Consider the following 17302-nt stretch of genomic DNA (forward strand, 5'->3'; position numbering starts at 1 on the left):
AATATGTTTAAATACATCAGATAGCAAAACAAAAAAAAAGAAAGAAAGAAAGAAAGAAAGAGCCTTCTACAGTAAAATGGTTACATTCTCTTCATTCTTACCTCTTTATATCCTTTGTTCCATAGAACAGAATTCGCATCTATCATTAGCTCATGGCCATTTGCAGTACCAGACTTGAAATGTCCAACCTCCACATATCTAAAAGAACCACTTGTCGTTGGCTGCCAATTAAGAATGCCATACAATGCTGGTGTGTTTCCATACTTGTCAAAGAAGACCTCCTCTCCATTCTTGTTCCAGAAATGAACATTCTTTAGATAGTGGAGAAGCTACAGAAAGAAAATATGAACCAGAAAAATTATAGGTGTCACACACTGCATGATTCATTTTTCTGAAATCTCACGTATTACAGCAATATTGTCATAAATGTGTGCACTCTGAATGCATGCTTCTGAGGTAGACATGAGATGAACAACTGTCAGAAAAAGCGAGAAGTATTGCATTTTATCTGCTAAAACAAGGATCTTGAGAAAGTAGATTCCACCATAAGTTGGCTTAGAGGCATGGCTAGAAACTTAGGTAAACTCTTAGTTCAAAATGTGAAATGGTCAGCTACCAGACAGATGGGCTGAATGGGAAATTGACTTCCTTTTGCTGGGATTCAATACTGAACAGTTCCTTATATATTCAGACACAAATTAGATAGCTGGATTAGAAATGTTCGTGGTAAAGTTTATGTGTAGGTGTGTGTGTTTCTACCCACATGTGCAGTCACGTGTGTGTGTTTGTGTGTTTGTGTGTGTGTGTGTGTGTGTGTGTGTGTGTGTGTAGGGGAGATGAACAGATGCCTTCGTGAACGAATTTGCGACCATATGTATTGTTATAGACGAGGGCATATGTATAGTGCCTTAGCAAAACACACTGTTGAGAATGATGATAGTCATCAGTTTAGATTTCGAGTGTTAGAGTTAATATATGATGATGAGAGGTTGGGAGATATATCTAATAGAACTGAGACAAAGGAACTTACATGGATTGTTAGGCTCAGAGCCCATTTGGGTAAGGGGCTAAATGACCATATAGCTATTACAGCAAAACTGAGAAGTAGGAGAATTAGGAAATAATGTAGATTTTATTTGAGTTATTATGTATTTTTACAATGTTTTTAAATATATTTCTGGGTTATATTTTATATATGTAAGTACATCTTTAAATGTGCAAATGTATGACTGGTTAGTTTGAATTTAATTGAGTATAAAAGGAAATGACCTAATTTGATCAGTTAGGTCTGATGAAGCAAATTTATTTGTGAAAGCACTTACCATTTGTACAATAAACTCGGTGGATTTTATACAAATTTTGACTCCTGCTCCTCAGCTTGCCTGCTTGTTCGAAATATATATATATATATATATATATATATATATATATATATATATATATATGGATATATGTATATATATGGATCTAGGACAGTTGATCGAAAGACCAATTGTCCGAATCCAACCCTACCGAACACTGTTTACCAAAACTGCTTTCACCGAAAAAGCAGTTTCGGTAAATGGAAGATAAAAGACACACACACAAAAACAAAAACAAAAAAAACACATACACCATGTTTACGCAGGGTGTTTCACCCCCCTGCACCCCCCACGTGGGGGGCTCCACCCCACACACCCCTACTTTTATATTCTCACTCCGAGATCACACTACATTGGGGAAAAGGGAATATTCCCTTATCCCCACTGTAGTCCGATCTCTCCCACTACCACTTCCCTCCGATTCCCTGTACTTTTGCAAAAGTTTCGCAAAAGTACTTTTTTTGTTAAAAAGTGCTTTTGCGAAAACGTGACATCACGTTTCACTTTCGGTGAAACAGTCTTTCGGTAGACTGTCCTAGACCCATATATATATATATATATATATATATATATATATATATATATATATATATATATATATATATATATATATATATATATATGTATATACACACACACATATAGGTATCCCCTACAATTCATTCAAACTGATTCTTGCTTTATGTCCATTTAGTGTGCAGGATAGCTTCTATCTTGCTTGTTATGAAGAAATAAAACAAACTGGGTATAAGAAAATGAAAAAAAATGTGGTAAAGAAAAATCAAATACACATCTTTTGTCAGCCATTTTATTGCTCGCTTTTTAAAGTGTATTTTAGCAACAGTCTGCACTGATAACATTTTTATGTTAGCCTTGTTTTGCATTTGCGCCATTTCTTTGATATGCCAGTACCATGTCTTCAGCCTAATGGATACATAACCTCCAAACTTGGGAAAGTTGGGAGGGGTTGGGAGGGTGGCCTAATGGTTAAGGTGTTTACCTTACAAATACAAAGTGCAAAGTTTGAGTCTCGCAAGGGACAATTGGCTAGGCTTAAAATGACTCACAAGAGTAGTTAGCTTAGTACTAACCTATGAACTGGCACACAGTATTATTACAAATATGATATCATCAATGACCACAAAATTACATTTAATGTCAAACACCTGTTGATACCAGGAAGCAAAATGACCATATATTGGTGCCAGTAAAATGTTCTTTTCATGTATTATCAAAGCACTTACAGGCAATTCTCGAAGATAAGCAGTTGTCTCTGACTCTGCTTTATGTTACAACATGACAATATATGTATTTAATAAAAAGGTAAGCAAAGAAATGCTATATATTTATATATTTTTACCTGCCATGGTTTAAAATCATTAACTGTTGTACAGGTGGCATTGAAAAATGGCCCTTCTCCACTTCTGCAAACTGCCAAGTTATGTAAAGCATGTGCAACAGCATATATGGCATTGTACACATTATAAGTAAATCTCAACTGCTCAAGATCAAAAAAATTCATACTGGTTGACTGAAGCGTCTCATCTCCTGTACATATCTGGGCTTCCTTGACTTGTCTATTAATTGTTTCATTTGTCACCAGATAATGTAGTCTGCAGTCAAATACCATTTCCCAAAATGTCTTTAGAAATATATTTTCTTGGTCACTATGAGGATTAAGTTTATAAATATACTCCTTGAATCCTAACATTTCTCCTCTCCATATCATGAAAGCAAGTGTTCCTTGAAGAGTTTTATAATATTTTTGGTTGGAAAACAAGGGAGAATTTGCCCAAGCATCACTAGCAATCCAGACTTTCCCAGTGACATTATTCCTAACAATCTCTTCCATAATGGGATATATGTTGAAGTCAGTGGCATAAATAACTATCACATTTGCAGAAGACTTTTGAATAATTTCACTTATGAACTGAATTTTATCTGTGAACACAGTAGATATTGTTTCAAAGAATGCAATGCAGACACCAGCTTTAATAAGTTCTTCTTTTATTATCTGACTTCCTTGCTGACCATAGTCACTGCTCTCTGCTAACATTCCAACCCATGTCCAGCCAAAATACAGCACTAGGTGAGCTAAACCAACAGACTGGAACAGGTCACTTGGGATGGTCCTGAGAAATGAAGGAAACTGATTTTTGTCACTCAGTGCCATAATAGATGCTGAATAACTGATCTGGTAAGAAAAATCAGTAAAGATTTAACCAAATAGTTTTAATTACTGTTATTACTTTATATTTTAAACTAACAATTCTCATAGTCATTCCTAACCACATGAAATAATTGTTGACAAAGTATGTAATTTAACAGCTTTAAGAAGTTTTATACCATGGTTTCAGCTGCACATAACGTCACTTTTTCAGTTTGATAGGTTTATTTATTTAATGAACATTATTTTGAAATACTGTCAAATGTATAATCACTATTCTTCAACCTTCAACTTGCCATGAATGGTGAGATCAGCATGATTCAGGAGAATGCATCGAATGACATAGAGCTATTGTTACTGCTCATCAATGTGGTCAAATTCTACTGCACAAGAATGAATGCATAAGAGATAATCTGATTCTAGTTTCATGTCTTGGAGTTTGTGAACGTGATATATCTACAGGTAGACAGCATCAACTGCTTGAGTGTCAGTTGTGTTTTTCCATAAAAATAGCTGCAAGTGCAATTTTTAAGTTTCCATTGTCAATGGTTTCTTAGCTATGGGAGATTTCCCCCTTATTCATATTTGTATGACTATGGATTTGGTATACAGGGTGGTGGTCACTGTCCTGCATTTTAGACTTTCATAGTGGTAATCCATGAAGAGCAACACTAAGTCTATATGGAAAACTAGTCAGTGGAAGGAATAAGTGGCGGCTGACCCTTGCATGAAGATACAGGGGGCTTTAAATCAGAAGTTTTGATCTTTTGGTGTTTAGGGCATTTGTGTTTGCCATTTTGTTTCCTCACCATTTTGATGTTTTAAGTTTCATAGTTCCTAGGTAAGTACTAGGTTAGCTGCCCTTATGGGCCAATGTAAGCTTAGCCAATATCCCTCAAAGATGAGAATCAATCAGAGTACCTTGTGCCTGTAAGGAAAGCACCTTAACCATTTTGCCAACCCCATCAGAACTGTATGAACTTTTGACATGCTTCAACCTGCAGTTCTGAATGATTTTTCTCAATTGTCATTTGCCAGCTATATGACTCTAAGCAAGTCAGTTTATCAGACATTGCTCCTGGGCTGTGCTTGAAAAGGGATATTTGCGACTAGTGGGCTTAAACATGTAATAGGAATAAAATAAAAATGAAATAATACATTAATTTCTAGGGACTACAATGGAGTACACCTTCTTTGGGATACAACATTTAGATCTGTACAGCTTTTTTTACACTACAGATTCATAAATATTTTACTCATTTTAAGCCATTTGGCTTAGCCACTGTTACGTTAAACACACCTGACAGTACTGCTAAGCACAACAAATATTATTGACCATCTTTCCATGTGTCATCTGAATATTTACATAAAGATAATGTACTCATCTGAGAAAAAAATATATATAAGTTTATTCCAGACTCCAGGAATTCACTGACTTGAATACTGATGGATTATACTAAGACTTGAACATTGTAACTTCAATACATGCACAGGGGGGTCCCCTGTGGTAAGTGGTGAGTAGGAAACTAGGACAGAAAACATACAGAACCAAGATCATTTTTAATACACTTCTGGATATTTATTTCACACAGCTGACATGAGCAATTGATTTGATAATGCAACAGATTTAGAATGCAGTTACACGTATAACTTTTTTTTCTGTTTTTTTTTCTTTTTCACACTTTTTGTACTGTTAAGTATAGCAACCAGTAAGCACCTTCTGTATTTTTTCTGTTTCAGTTCACACATGATTACTTACCATACAACCGTAACTATTTTGTATGCAAACATCTTTTTTTTTTTTCCTTGGGTCTGTGTCTCCACCCATGATCACCAGTCAGATGTTTTATATGAAATTTATTATATATATTTTTTCTGATCTTTTCTTTAATTTCTGGTTCTTTATTGTTTTTTTTTCTTTCTTTATGAATGTATTCCATTTTAAACACCAGAACACCAATTTTTTTCTCTTTCTTTGTGTCTGAAAAGAGGAATCAGGAAGGGATGTCTTCTTTCCCCTTTGTTATTTGCATTATATTTAGAGACACTGGCAAAGAAAATAAGGGACTAAGAAATTTGAGAATATAATAATTGGTATGGCACTCAAGAAAAGTCAGCTTTATTTGAAGACAGTATTCGTTTGTAAAATATCACAAAAAGTATTAGTTTGTACCTGATAAAACCTCAAAGGGACATTTCAGTGTTGTGGAACATTCCGAGACAGTTTATAGTATTGTGAGGATATAAAATTAATCAAGACAAAACAAAGACTATAACTGTAAACTATGTACCCACATATGAATAGGTTCAGCAATATCTATATTTATGGGGACATGATAAAATGAAGTATTTAGTAGCATGGGTTTAAAAGGATTATGTTATTGCAGTCATGGATATGTGGGAAGAGACTAATCAAAAGATAATACAAAAACTGAGAAACTGGAAGCTCTTGTTTATAGATATGGATAGCAAGGTACAAGCAGTGAAAATATGTTAGTCCCTTAAAAATATGATTGATCTCTATGTAAAATTAATCATAAAAGAAGAAGTTGTGGACAGTAATTAATGAAGAGGTGAAGGATTATATCTGTGAGGTGAAGAGGGCAAGGCTCAAGTGGGATAAGATGATCCTTCCAATAGAACAAAGTGATGTAAGATTACTTGATTTGAAGGTATATTTTAGAGCTACATAGTTAAGGATCATATGCATAACACAAGCAAAAAGCTATAATTCAAAGTGGAAAGGGATGACAACAAAGCAGGGAAAGAAAGTCAAGAAATAAGGAGAGATTGTGATTTTGGATCCTTAGGGAGAATAACAACACTCATACAGAATAATATATTCATAAAGTAGCAGAAAGTATTCTAAGAACTAAGCCAAAATGAGAATGGAGAAAGGAGATTTTGCCGATAGGGATAACTGCAATTAAGGGTACCAAAAATAGGTGGGTCTATTTTATATATTCAAACACTTAAATGTTCAAATCACTAAAGATCGAACTTTAATGATCGAATATTTAAATGTTCGAATATTTTAAAAAAGTTAAAAAAAAAACTAAAGGGTGTAAGCAGGGGCAATGGCCCTGCACTTCACCCACTACTTAAATATACCAACTCCAAGATCGCACAATAGTGTAGGAAATGGGAACTTTTCCATTTCTGCATTGTAGTACACTGAAGTGCGATCTCGGAGTTGGTATATTTAAGTAGCGGGGGTGGGGGTGCAGGGGGGCTTGCCCCCCGCTTACACCCTTTACTTTTTCGGGTTTTTTTTGTAAATATTTATTTTTAATATATTCGAACATTTAATTGTTCGATCACTAAAGTTCGATCTTTAGTGATTCGAACAATTAAGTGTTCGAATATATAAAATAGACCCAAACAGGCAAGAGGGGACTGAAATTTCCTGAAAGAAAATGGCAAAGAAACCCAGGTATTGGGAACAAATAGCTAAACAGGGAAAGGTAATAGAGTGGTGTAAAAGGAAAAAAAAACTTCAAAGACCAATACACTTTAGGTTCAAGCAAGGCACCCTTTATTACTTGCAGCAAGGAGACAAAGCATGTAGGTACAGGATTTGTCTGGCTCTTCGATGACCAGTATGTTATCCTTATACAGTTCTCTTCATGTCACACAGAAAATGTTACTATTCTATTGCTGACGTAGTTAGACACAACTTTCTGTATGTTTCATAGAAAATGTTACCAGAATTATTGCTGACTTGATCGGATTATTTGCTGTCTTGCAAAAACATTTTGAGAAAAACAACCTGGCCTTGGGCTTATTTTAGCCCACCTTAACTTTTCAATTCTTCAATTGTACAGTTCTAATACACGTGTTACATTTTGTCTAGATTCAAGGTGCATTTCTAGCTTTAGTACACGTAATGCTGACTATGGTTTATACTTTCAAGCATCTATTGTTTTCTTTATCAAAGCTTCTAGCAGCTGCATATTTTCTCATGGTATAAGCAGAAATGAAATATCTATTTGTTAAGTTTCATGACATTAGCAGAAATGAAATGTCTCTTGTTAAGTTTCTAATAGCTGTGCAGATTCATGCAGTGTGAACAGAATAAATGTATTAACCCTTTTGAACCTCAAATGCTTTTGCATATTACTATTATATATTTTTCTAACATTTCTCCCCTTTTAATACTTTTATTCTACTTTCAAGATAAGCATAAACAGTTTTTCTTCCCCTAACCTCTTCCTGCTCGGGATTTGCAGTTAAGAGAGTCATTTAGTTTAAGCTCATGAAAGTAGTTTCAGTTTTTTAGCAATTCTTCAAGTTCAGCATCTTGGTATAAGGTTTCTGAAACTGAAATGTCTATAAAATTTTTAATCAGTCTTTTTATGCAGGGGATGCAGCAGCACACACATACCACCAGTAGGATTATTCCTACACAAATGGCAATCAGAATGTTCATCAGAATGCTGCCCCAACCCCCAAACAATTTCTGGAAAAAGTCCGTCAATGGATTTGGTCCTGGTTTGGTCATGGCTGACTCCTGCTGAATCACCTCAAGATGGTTGTCTATCTCATGTTTGTGGTCAGGAATATACGAACAGAATATATGAACAGCACTCCTCCTGGATTAAAGCTCACGTGCCTCCTCTCGCCGCTAGGGTGAAGTCAAGAGCCATGCGATTTTGAAGCATCACTGTTCTCATGGCAGTCAGTTCATCAGTCACCAATTCTAGGGCAGAAAAGGTTGCATTGCTCATTATTTTGAGAAGCTTAGACAATTTTTCTCAGTTCCCAGATTGATTTCTTGCTCCATATGCTGGCAGTACGCCTGCCCACGATATAACAGTATCACTCAAGTCCATGTGTGACAGTCCATTGCCCACAGCATGATGGTTTTTCTAGTGTGCATTGATTTGCCTCACTGGATTGACAGGCTTCTTGATTTCTCGAACATTCTGAATTTTCCCCTTGACGTAAAACTGCTGTGTGTCGTATGGCCGGAACCAGGTACCCCAAAAAAACAAGTGCTGGACCAATTCTCAGGTAGCCATTTATATGCTTTTCTACCGCATATAAAGTAACAATCTTCTACTTTAGTAGTAACTTTACTATACCCTGACTCTGCATGAAACATTTTTTTGTCAATTATGGACAGTTGCTTATAGAGATCAGCATTATGTTTTACTTCACCAATTGTCCTATGCATCAGTTCAACAAATTAATCATAGGTCGTGTTGCAATAGGATCCGATGTTATCAGGTTTAGTGTAGCATCTATAGGGAACAGTCACATTGCAATTGCTCCAACCCACCTTGACTGTATCATTCTTATAAAAACACACAGTTCCCTTCTGTCGAACAGACAAGTGCAATGCTACTTTATCTTGTGATGTGACATCTGATGCATCATGAATTAGGTTTTCCCAGGTCTTGTTGGCTCCTAGGGGAAATTAAGTTAACAGTAACCCCCACATATGCTGTTGGTAAAGCTGTACAAATCCAGCAATTCAAAACAATGAAGGTTTCAGCATACACATATTTGATTGCCTGGTAAGTGTTAAAGTTTGGGTGCCACTCTGCATGCTTGTTCAGTTCAATTTGTGTGGCTGAGAAAAGGAATGGCCACAACAAAAAGATTATTGTCACTAGTACAGTCAACAGGATGGCTATGCAATATTTTCGTGGAAATGGTTGTTCTGCATTTCTGTTTTCTCCGGCTTTTCCAAGTAGGTGTATTTGAATCTTACTGGATTCCGTCATTTTTACTTTGGACACGTGATCTTACTCTCTGCCCTAATAGGATCTTCAGCACTGATGGTTTCTTCACTGGGGTTGAGATGGATCAGTCCTATTGATCTGACCCCCCCTTTGTAGCCAGACTTTGTGCTGAGGGCCCTGATGTAGAGGTAAGATTTTTGTCCAACTCAAAGTTCTTAACCAGCTTGCAGTGCATCAGGTGTATCCACAAAGCTCGTTCTGCTATCTTGACTGCAGTGGGTGTCGAAAGAAGCACCTGGTAGGGACCTTCCCACCTTGACGAAGCCCAATTTCTTTGCTTGATAATTTTGATCCACACCCAGTCTCCTGGCGTCACTGCCACTTCTGATGTTTCAGTTTGTTTTCTATCTGAAACAGAATTTGACTGCAACAGATGTTTAGAACTCAACAGCATTTTCATATATTCAGCTAGTGTAAAATCAGCTTCCTGGTCTGATGACATGAGAAGTTTCCACTGGGGTGTATAATAAGCCCTTCCAAATAGTTTTTCAAAAGGAGTCAATCCTCCAAATAGTTTTTCAAAAGGAGCCAATCCTTTTGCTGTAGGGACAGTTCTCATGCTCAACAGTGCCAGGGGTAAACAGTACAACCAAGTTTTTCCTGTCTCAGCTATTAATTTTATCAATTTGTTTTTTAGTATACCATTATGCCTTTCAACTAGCCCTGCAGATTGCGAATGGTATGCACAATGATTTTTTAAAGAAATACCAAAATGCTTACTCAACTGCTGTATGGTTTGATTTACAAAGTGTGTACCATTGTCACTGTAGATTCTTTCCGGAATACCAAACCTAGGAATAATTTCCTTGACAAGTACTTTTGCCACCGTAGCTGTATCTGGATTTTTGGTTGGAAAGGCTTCCACCCATCTGGAAAACATATCTATAATGACAAGACAATACTTCTTATTTTCACATTTGTTCAATTCTATGAAATCCATACAAATAGTGTGAAACGGATATGGTGGTGTGGGGAAACTCCCTTGTTTGGGCTTTATCGCCCCCTGTGCATGATGTTTGTTACAAATCTGACACATCAAACAAAATTTTTTAGAGTAGTTTGTAAACCCGTACATTGTGAACACCTAGTTCACCAGCTGTACCATCCCCCTGTTGAGACATGGCACTGCCCATGGCTCAACAATGCTGCATAGCGGAACAAATTAGAGGGTAGTATCGGTTTTCCCTCTCTAGAGATGTACAGCCCCTTTTCGAGGATTGCTCCTCATTTTATCCATCGCTGTTTTTCAGCTTGCATAGTGAGTGTCTGCATTGTTTTTAACATATCTAGATCTAAAGTTTCAGAGGGTTGTAATTCCTCATTTAAAAGAAATACTTCTGTGGCTGCTTGTTTTGCAGCTGTATCAGCTCTCGCATTACCTTTTGAAATTCTACCTTGTTGCTTGGTGTGAGCTGTGCATTTACAAATGGCTACTTTGAGGTAACTGAATAGATTCTAAAAGATCTAAAATAAACTGCGCATGATTTATAGGTTTGCCAGTATATGTTATCATTCCCAGTTTTTTCCACTGTTGTGCAAAAACATGTACAGTAGAAAAAGTGTACTGGCTATCAGTAAAAATGTTTACACATTTACCCTTTGCTAAAGAACATGCCCGTGTCAGGGCAATTAATTCTGCTGCCTGTGCAGATAAATTGTGTGGTAAAGGTTTTGCTTCTATAATCCCAGTATCAGAGACTACTGCATATCCTACTAGGTTCTGTCCTGCAGGACGCCTTTTGTACGAGCGATCCACTTAGTATGTCACCTCAGCATCATCCAAGGGGACATCCGTGAGATCTTTTCTAGGTAGTGTCTTTTGCTCAATTACCTGCAGGCAGCAGTGCGGTGTGCCGTCTGCAGGGGTCAGGAGCAGAGTAGAAGGGTTTAAAGTCGTGCATCATTCAACTGTCATATGAGGTTGGCTCAATAATATAGTCATACAGGAAAGATGCCTAGCAGGGGAAAGATATGTCACCTTTTCTTGTAGTAAAATAATTGCAACTGCATGAGGTACTCTCAAGGTGAGAGGGTGGAGCAAAACTACTGAGGCTGTAGCCTGTACTGCCATTGCAGCTGCAACTACTGGTTGTACACAGTGGGGTAAGGATCGTGCCACTGGGTCTAGTTGTGATGAGTAGTAAGCAATGGGGCATTGCTTATCACCATGCTGTTCTGTTAATACTGATGTCATGTAACCCTGCTTGCAATCTACAGTTTGGAAAAAACATTTATGGTAGTTTGGCAATCCCAAACTAATGAGGACGCTATTAGCTGCTTTAGTTTACAGAAAGCAGATTCTGCCTCTGGTGTCCACTGTAACAAATCCTGCGCTGCCATAGGCTTCTTATATATAAGGTCAATGAGAGTTGCAGATTCCAAGGCATAGTTTGGAATCCAACTCCGGCAAAAATTAGTTATACCCAGAAAGGACATCATTTTCTTCTTGGTAGTGGGTTTTGTTGCTTGCAAAATTGCTATTTTTCTGTCCTCATCTAATGTTCTACCTTCCTTGGATATTACATATCCTAGGTATTTGACCTGTTTTTTCCAAAGCTGTAGTTTAGTTTTATTTACCTTATGTCCCTCAGCGGCTAAAAATCGTAGAAGTGCTGTGGTATCTTCTCTACAATCCTGCTGGGTGGGGGCCGCCAGCAAGATGTCATCAACATAAAGTAAAATCTGACTGCCTCTTGGTGGGGTGAATCCCGCCAAGTTGCTTGCCATTTCTTGTGAGAATATCATTGGACTTTCAGAATATCCCTGTGGTAGTTGTGTATATGTATACCTTTTCCCCTGAAATGTAAATGCAAACCAATACTGGCTGTCAGGGTATATCGGTATCGAAAAGAACGCGTTCCTGATGTCTACCACAGAAAAATATTTTTGTTGGGGTCTTAAATCATTCAACAGGGTGTGTGGGTCTGGCACCGTGGGTGTCCTTGGTGTTACTGCATCATTTACGGCTTGTAAATCCTGGACCATACGCCATTCTCCATTGGCCTTTTTAACTGGAAATAAGGGTGTGTTACATCATGAATCGGGAGATTCTACTAGTATCCCTCCTTTAAGTAAGGCTGCTATAATAGGCTTTATCCCTGCCTCTGCATCTTTTCTTAAGGGATACTGTCTTTTTTTGTGGTCTGAATGCTGACTTTGGTGTGATAGTAACTGGTCCCGCTGTACGAATGAGTCCTACATCTGATTTCCCTGTTGACCAGAGAGTCTCTGGTATGTCTCATAAGGCATTCTCTTCCTCCTTTAATAGGAGTGTCAATCAGCTGTTCTCACTAGACTGCAAGTGCACAGCTGAGTTGGTCTGAGTTATCCAATTCAACTTTTGTACTTGTAGTCCTTGTTCTGACAGTTCTAGTTCTGTCTGTTTCTCCCATCTCGTGACTTTTTCTCCTAGGTCTGCCCATTCTATATTTCTCTTTTTGGTTAAGCTAACATGTGGTAATCGATTAGATTTATAAAGTGCAAAGAACTCCTGGGGCAATGAACAGCTGGCTACACTGTTCCCTTCTGTGTCCCAGTACAGGTTACACAATATCAATCTGTTTGATTGATTCATAAATAACTCTTGCTCATATTCCTTATCAGGTCCTGGTATGTTGCAATAATACAGGGTACAGTGCAACAGGTGTTGCTTATCAATGTCAAGGGAGGGGAACTTGCTGATGGCTAGGTTCATTAATTCTTTGGTCACAGTTCCTGGACTAGTCGTAACCAGGTCCTGGCTGTACCAATAAAACATTTCACCCTCCGATTGCACTACAAAGGTGTTAATCTGTCGCTGTGCTTCCATACCCTGCATGGTTGGGACTGCTGCTATACCAAATAGCTGCATGAGGTCTCTGCCCAAGAGGTTTACTGGGAATTTTGCAGAAATTACAATTTTGCTTCTTTGTGTCAATCCTAAAACTGGATCAGTTATTGCAATGTTATGGGAGAGAGGCCCCCAATACAGCTGTCCATTAGCTGCTTTGACCAGTATGTAATCAGGTGACTCTGTGTTTTCTGGCAGTTTGGAGGGGTGCATCAGGGTTTGTGATGCCCCTGAGTCACACAAAAATTTGAACTCCCTCCCTTCTACCAAGAGTATAACTTCTGGTTTCGTGTCTGCTAAATAGAGCTCCAAGCTCAATAAAGCTAGGTCTAATATTTCATTTTCTTCATTGTCACCAACTTCCTGCACTTCCTCTACTCCCTCTATCGCATTCTCATTTGTCCTTTCTTCGCTAGCACCTTCTAGTGATTCTTGACTACCATATAGTCAGTCCTCACCCTCCTTGTCTTCCGTTGTTGCCTTCTTGTTTTTCTTGCAATCCCTTGCCAAGTGTCCCTTTTTACCACATTTAAAACATTCTCCCCTTTTTTTCCGCCCTTCAAAGTCCTCTGATTGCTGATCAGATTGTTTGTTTACCTGCACATTTGTCATGCCCTTTTTCCCAGTCTGTACTACATAAACTTCTTCTCCATCTTCTATAGAAAATACTTGAGCTTTCTTTTTCTTTTTGCTATTAAAATGCCTTTCGGCATGCCTAGCATATTCAAGTAATGATTGTAACCTGCTAGTGCGATGGTCTACCATGTGTTTTGTAATAAAACTGCTTATAGGCATGCTACTGCCTTTTAAAAATGCATTCTTTAACTGCTGTTCATATGGGGAATCTTGTGTTTGATCTTCAGGAACCTGCATTCCACAGTGGTTATTAAAACATTCTAACAATCTGGCATAATACCGAAAGTCCAGTCTGCCCTAGGTTTCCATTTTTCAGAGATGCGGTCTGTAAGACCTTTTACTCTGGTGTCTAATTCTGCACTGCTATGTGGGAGGGGTCTTTGTGCAGCGTCACAGGGATTCCAATTCCCACTAATCATGTACCAATCTGGCCCTACAATTTGTCTAACTACTTTTTCTATTTCTTCTCTGTTTAGGTTATAACTCAACCTCATTCCTTGTAAATCTTCTGAGAATTTTCTGAAATTAACCTTTGGATGGGGAATTCCCTGAGTGGCTTTCCGGATATCTTCCGGAGTCCAAGGTCTATACACTAAGATAGTTGAGTCCTTATTATCTTGACCTGCCTGAGGATTGGGTACTTCTATAAGCGGGCATATTTCTTCTTCTTCACCTATAGGTCATGAATTCTTAACTATTTGCCATAACTCAATACCTTCTTCTGAATTACCTGCCCTTGTTTGGGACCTGGTCCCGATGGGATCACTAATTTTAGTCAGTTTTAATTTCACAATATCTCTATCTTCAGTGACCGCAGGATATAGTGGGGATGGACTAATTTGTTCACTTGCTTCATATTCTGGTAAGGGAGGCGGAGGTGCTGATGCTATTACTAAGTTATTTTCCTCCCTATCTAAAAACATTGCTTTTGAATCCTTATTTTTTTGTTCCCTACAGTTTACTTCCTCCAGCCACCTGTGTGCCTGAGGAATTCCTAATCAACATTGCTTTTTTACCCGACCCTTGGAATCATTTTTGAGCTGTTTGATAAGTTTGATAAGTGAGGATTTTTCTAATTTTCCATCAAATTCGTATTTATTAACCCATTTTGAATAATATCTAATATTGTTGGCATGCTGCGACTGCATATATTTTGTGTCTTCTGTTAAAGGTGGGTTTTGGGGTCTTTTTGTGCAATTATTACCCATTTTGTTTTACCCTTTGATCGTTACGTAACTTCTCTTAATTTTTAACGTGGTACCACAGATTTTGTTATAGTCTCTTTAGAATGACTGCCTACTTATTCTTTCTCCTGATCTATGACAAGACAGTAATCTTCTTTGTCACTGACTTCCAAAAATACAATCTGACAATAATAATACACATCTAGTCCCTGATCTAAAACAGAATACAGAAAAAAGTAGATTCACCTTACCTGAGCCTACATGATTGATCAACGATTTGTGGAGACCCGTCCTTCAGTCACAGATCAGAAAGTGGCTGGCCTCTTTTGAACGACAATTCAGTCAGAGGACTTTCCATATAAGAAGAACCAATTTGGTTTCTTCCCCATACGGTTTCAACCACCTGGCCATCTGATCCGAGGTGAAGAGAGGGCTCCGGTCTGAAGGACCAATCTGTAAAAGGAAAAAAACTTCAAAGACCAATACACATTAGGTTCAAGCAAGGCACCCTTTATTACTTGCAGCAAGGAGACAAAGCATGTAGGTACAGGATTTGTCTGGCTCTTCGATGATCAGTATGTTATTCTTATACAGTTGTCTTCATGTCACACAGAAAATGTTACTATTCTATTGCTGACATAGTTGGACACAACTTTCTGTATGTTTCACAGAAAATGTTACCAGACTTATTGCTGACTTGATCGGATTATTTGCTGTCTTGCAAAAACATTTTGAGAAAAACAACCTGGCCTTGGGCTTATTTTAGCCCACCTTAACTTTTCAATTCTTCAATTGTACAGTTCTAATACATGTGTTACATTTTGTCTAGATTCAAGGTACATTTCTAGCTTTAGTACAAGTAATGCTGACTATGGTTTATACTTTCAAGCATCTATTGTTTTCTTTATCAAAGCTTCTAGCAGCTGCATATTTTCTCATGTTATAAGCAGAAATGAAATATCTCTTTGTTAAGTTTCATGACATTAGCAGAAATGAAATGTCTCTTGTTAAGTTTCTAATAGCTGTGCAGATTCATGCAGTGTGAACAGAATAAATGTATTAACCCTTTTGAACATTGAATGCTTTTGCATATTACTATTATATATTTTTCTAACAAGTGGTAAGAGGCCAAGAAGACATTTGGACTGTAGGCTAGAAAATGCCTTCACTATCAGGGATAGATATCAAAGCATAGGCAGGCAGAAAGGGGTGGGGGAATTCCAAGCAAAAGTCCTACTCTGGTAAAGTAATAAAAAAGAGAAGAAGATCCTTCAGAATTAATGGTACCAAATAACAGAAGACAAAGTAACTAAATAAAAAATGGCACCAAAACACGGCTGCCTCCATATGAAACTCAGGTTTAATAAAAATACATATGACAAGATAAGCGCTTTCACACAATAAATTTGCTTCTTCAGACAACCAGTTAAAAAAATCAAGTGATTTAAATAGTGCAGCCATCTTAGCTCATGAACATAATCAACCAATGAAACCATTCATAATAAAACAATTAAGAAACAACTATTCACTTAAAGAGGCCTCTAGCTTTCAAAGCTGGTTTTATAGAGGCTCTCTCATTAATGCCAGGGAACCTATCTGCCTGCATGCTAATAATCCATGATAGCGCACAATCATCCATAAAATTTCTAAAATCACCACCTCTAATATTGCGATTAACCACTTCTATCACCCTAAACCCAAATATATGTTCCTTCCCATGCTCCATAAAATGCATAGCTAATGCATTATGTTCAATATGCTTATTCATATTATATATATGTTCCCTCATTCTTTCTAGTAAAGACCTGTTGGTCTTACCTATATAAAAACAATCGCAGGCTCTGCACTTAGCTAGATAAACCAAGTTTCTACTACGACAATCGGCAATAGCCCTAAAGTAATACTTCTTAGTTGTAACAGGATGAACAAATTCAACTGAAGGATCTGTATATACACAAAAGTTGCATCTAAGCCAGCATCGCATCAATGATACACGCTTATTTCTTTCATTTTTCTTGCAATTCTTTTAGCATAACTGTCTGTTAAGAGACTTTTTGTTCTTAAAACAAAATCTGGGTTCTTCACCCACTATAGAATGAATGTCTTGGTCCAGATGCAAAATAGACCAATTAATCCTAATCACTTTCATAATATCTGCCACATCGCAAGTATAGAATAGGGTCATAGAGAGGGTCTCTCTAGTAGGATCAATATTCCTCTCCTTAATCTCTGATGTCTTATATGAAAAATAGGGTCTCCCCCTCCTTCTCCTCTTCTCATTACTAAAGTGAACTGCTACATTAACTTCCTTCGCTTTATAACCTCTGTCCAATAATTCTTGTTTAAAACTGGTAACATCCCTTTCATAAAGTATGTCT

Source organism: Protopterus annectens, chromosome 6.part0, assembly GCF_019279795.1.
Source record: "Protopterus annectens isolate FY-2018-M chromosome 6.part0, PAN1.0, whole genome shotgun sequence".
Classification (NCBI taxonomy): domain Eukaryota; kingdom Metazoa; phylum Chordata; order Ceratodontiformes; family Protopteridae; genus Protopterus; species Protopterus annectens.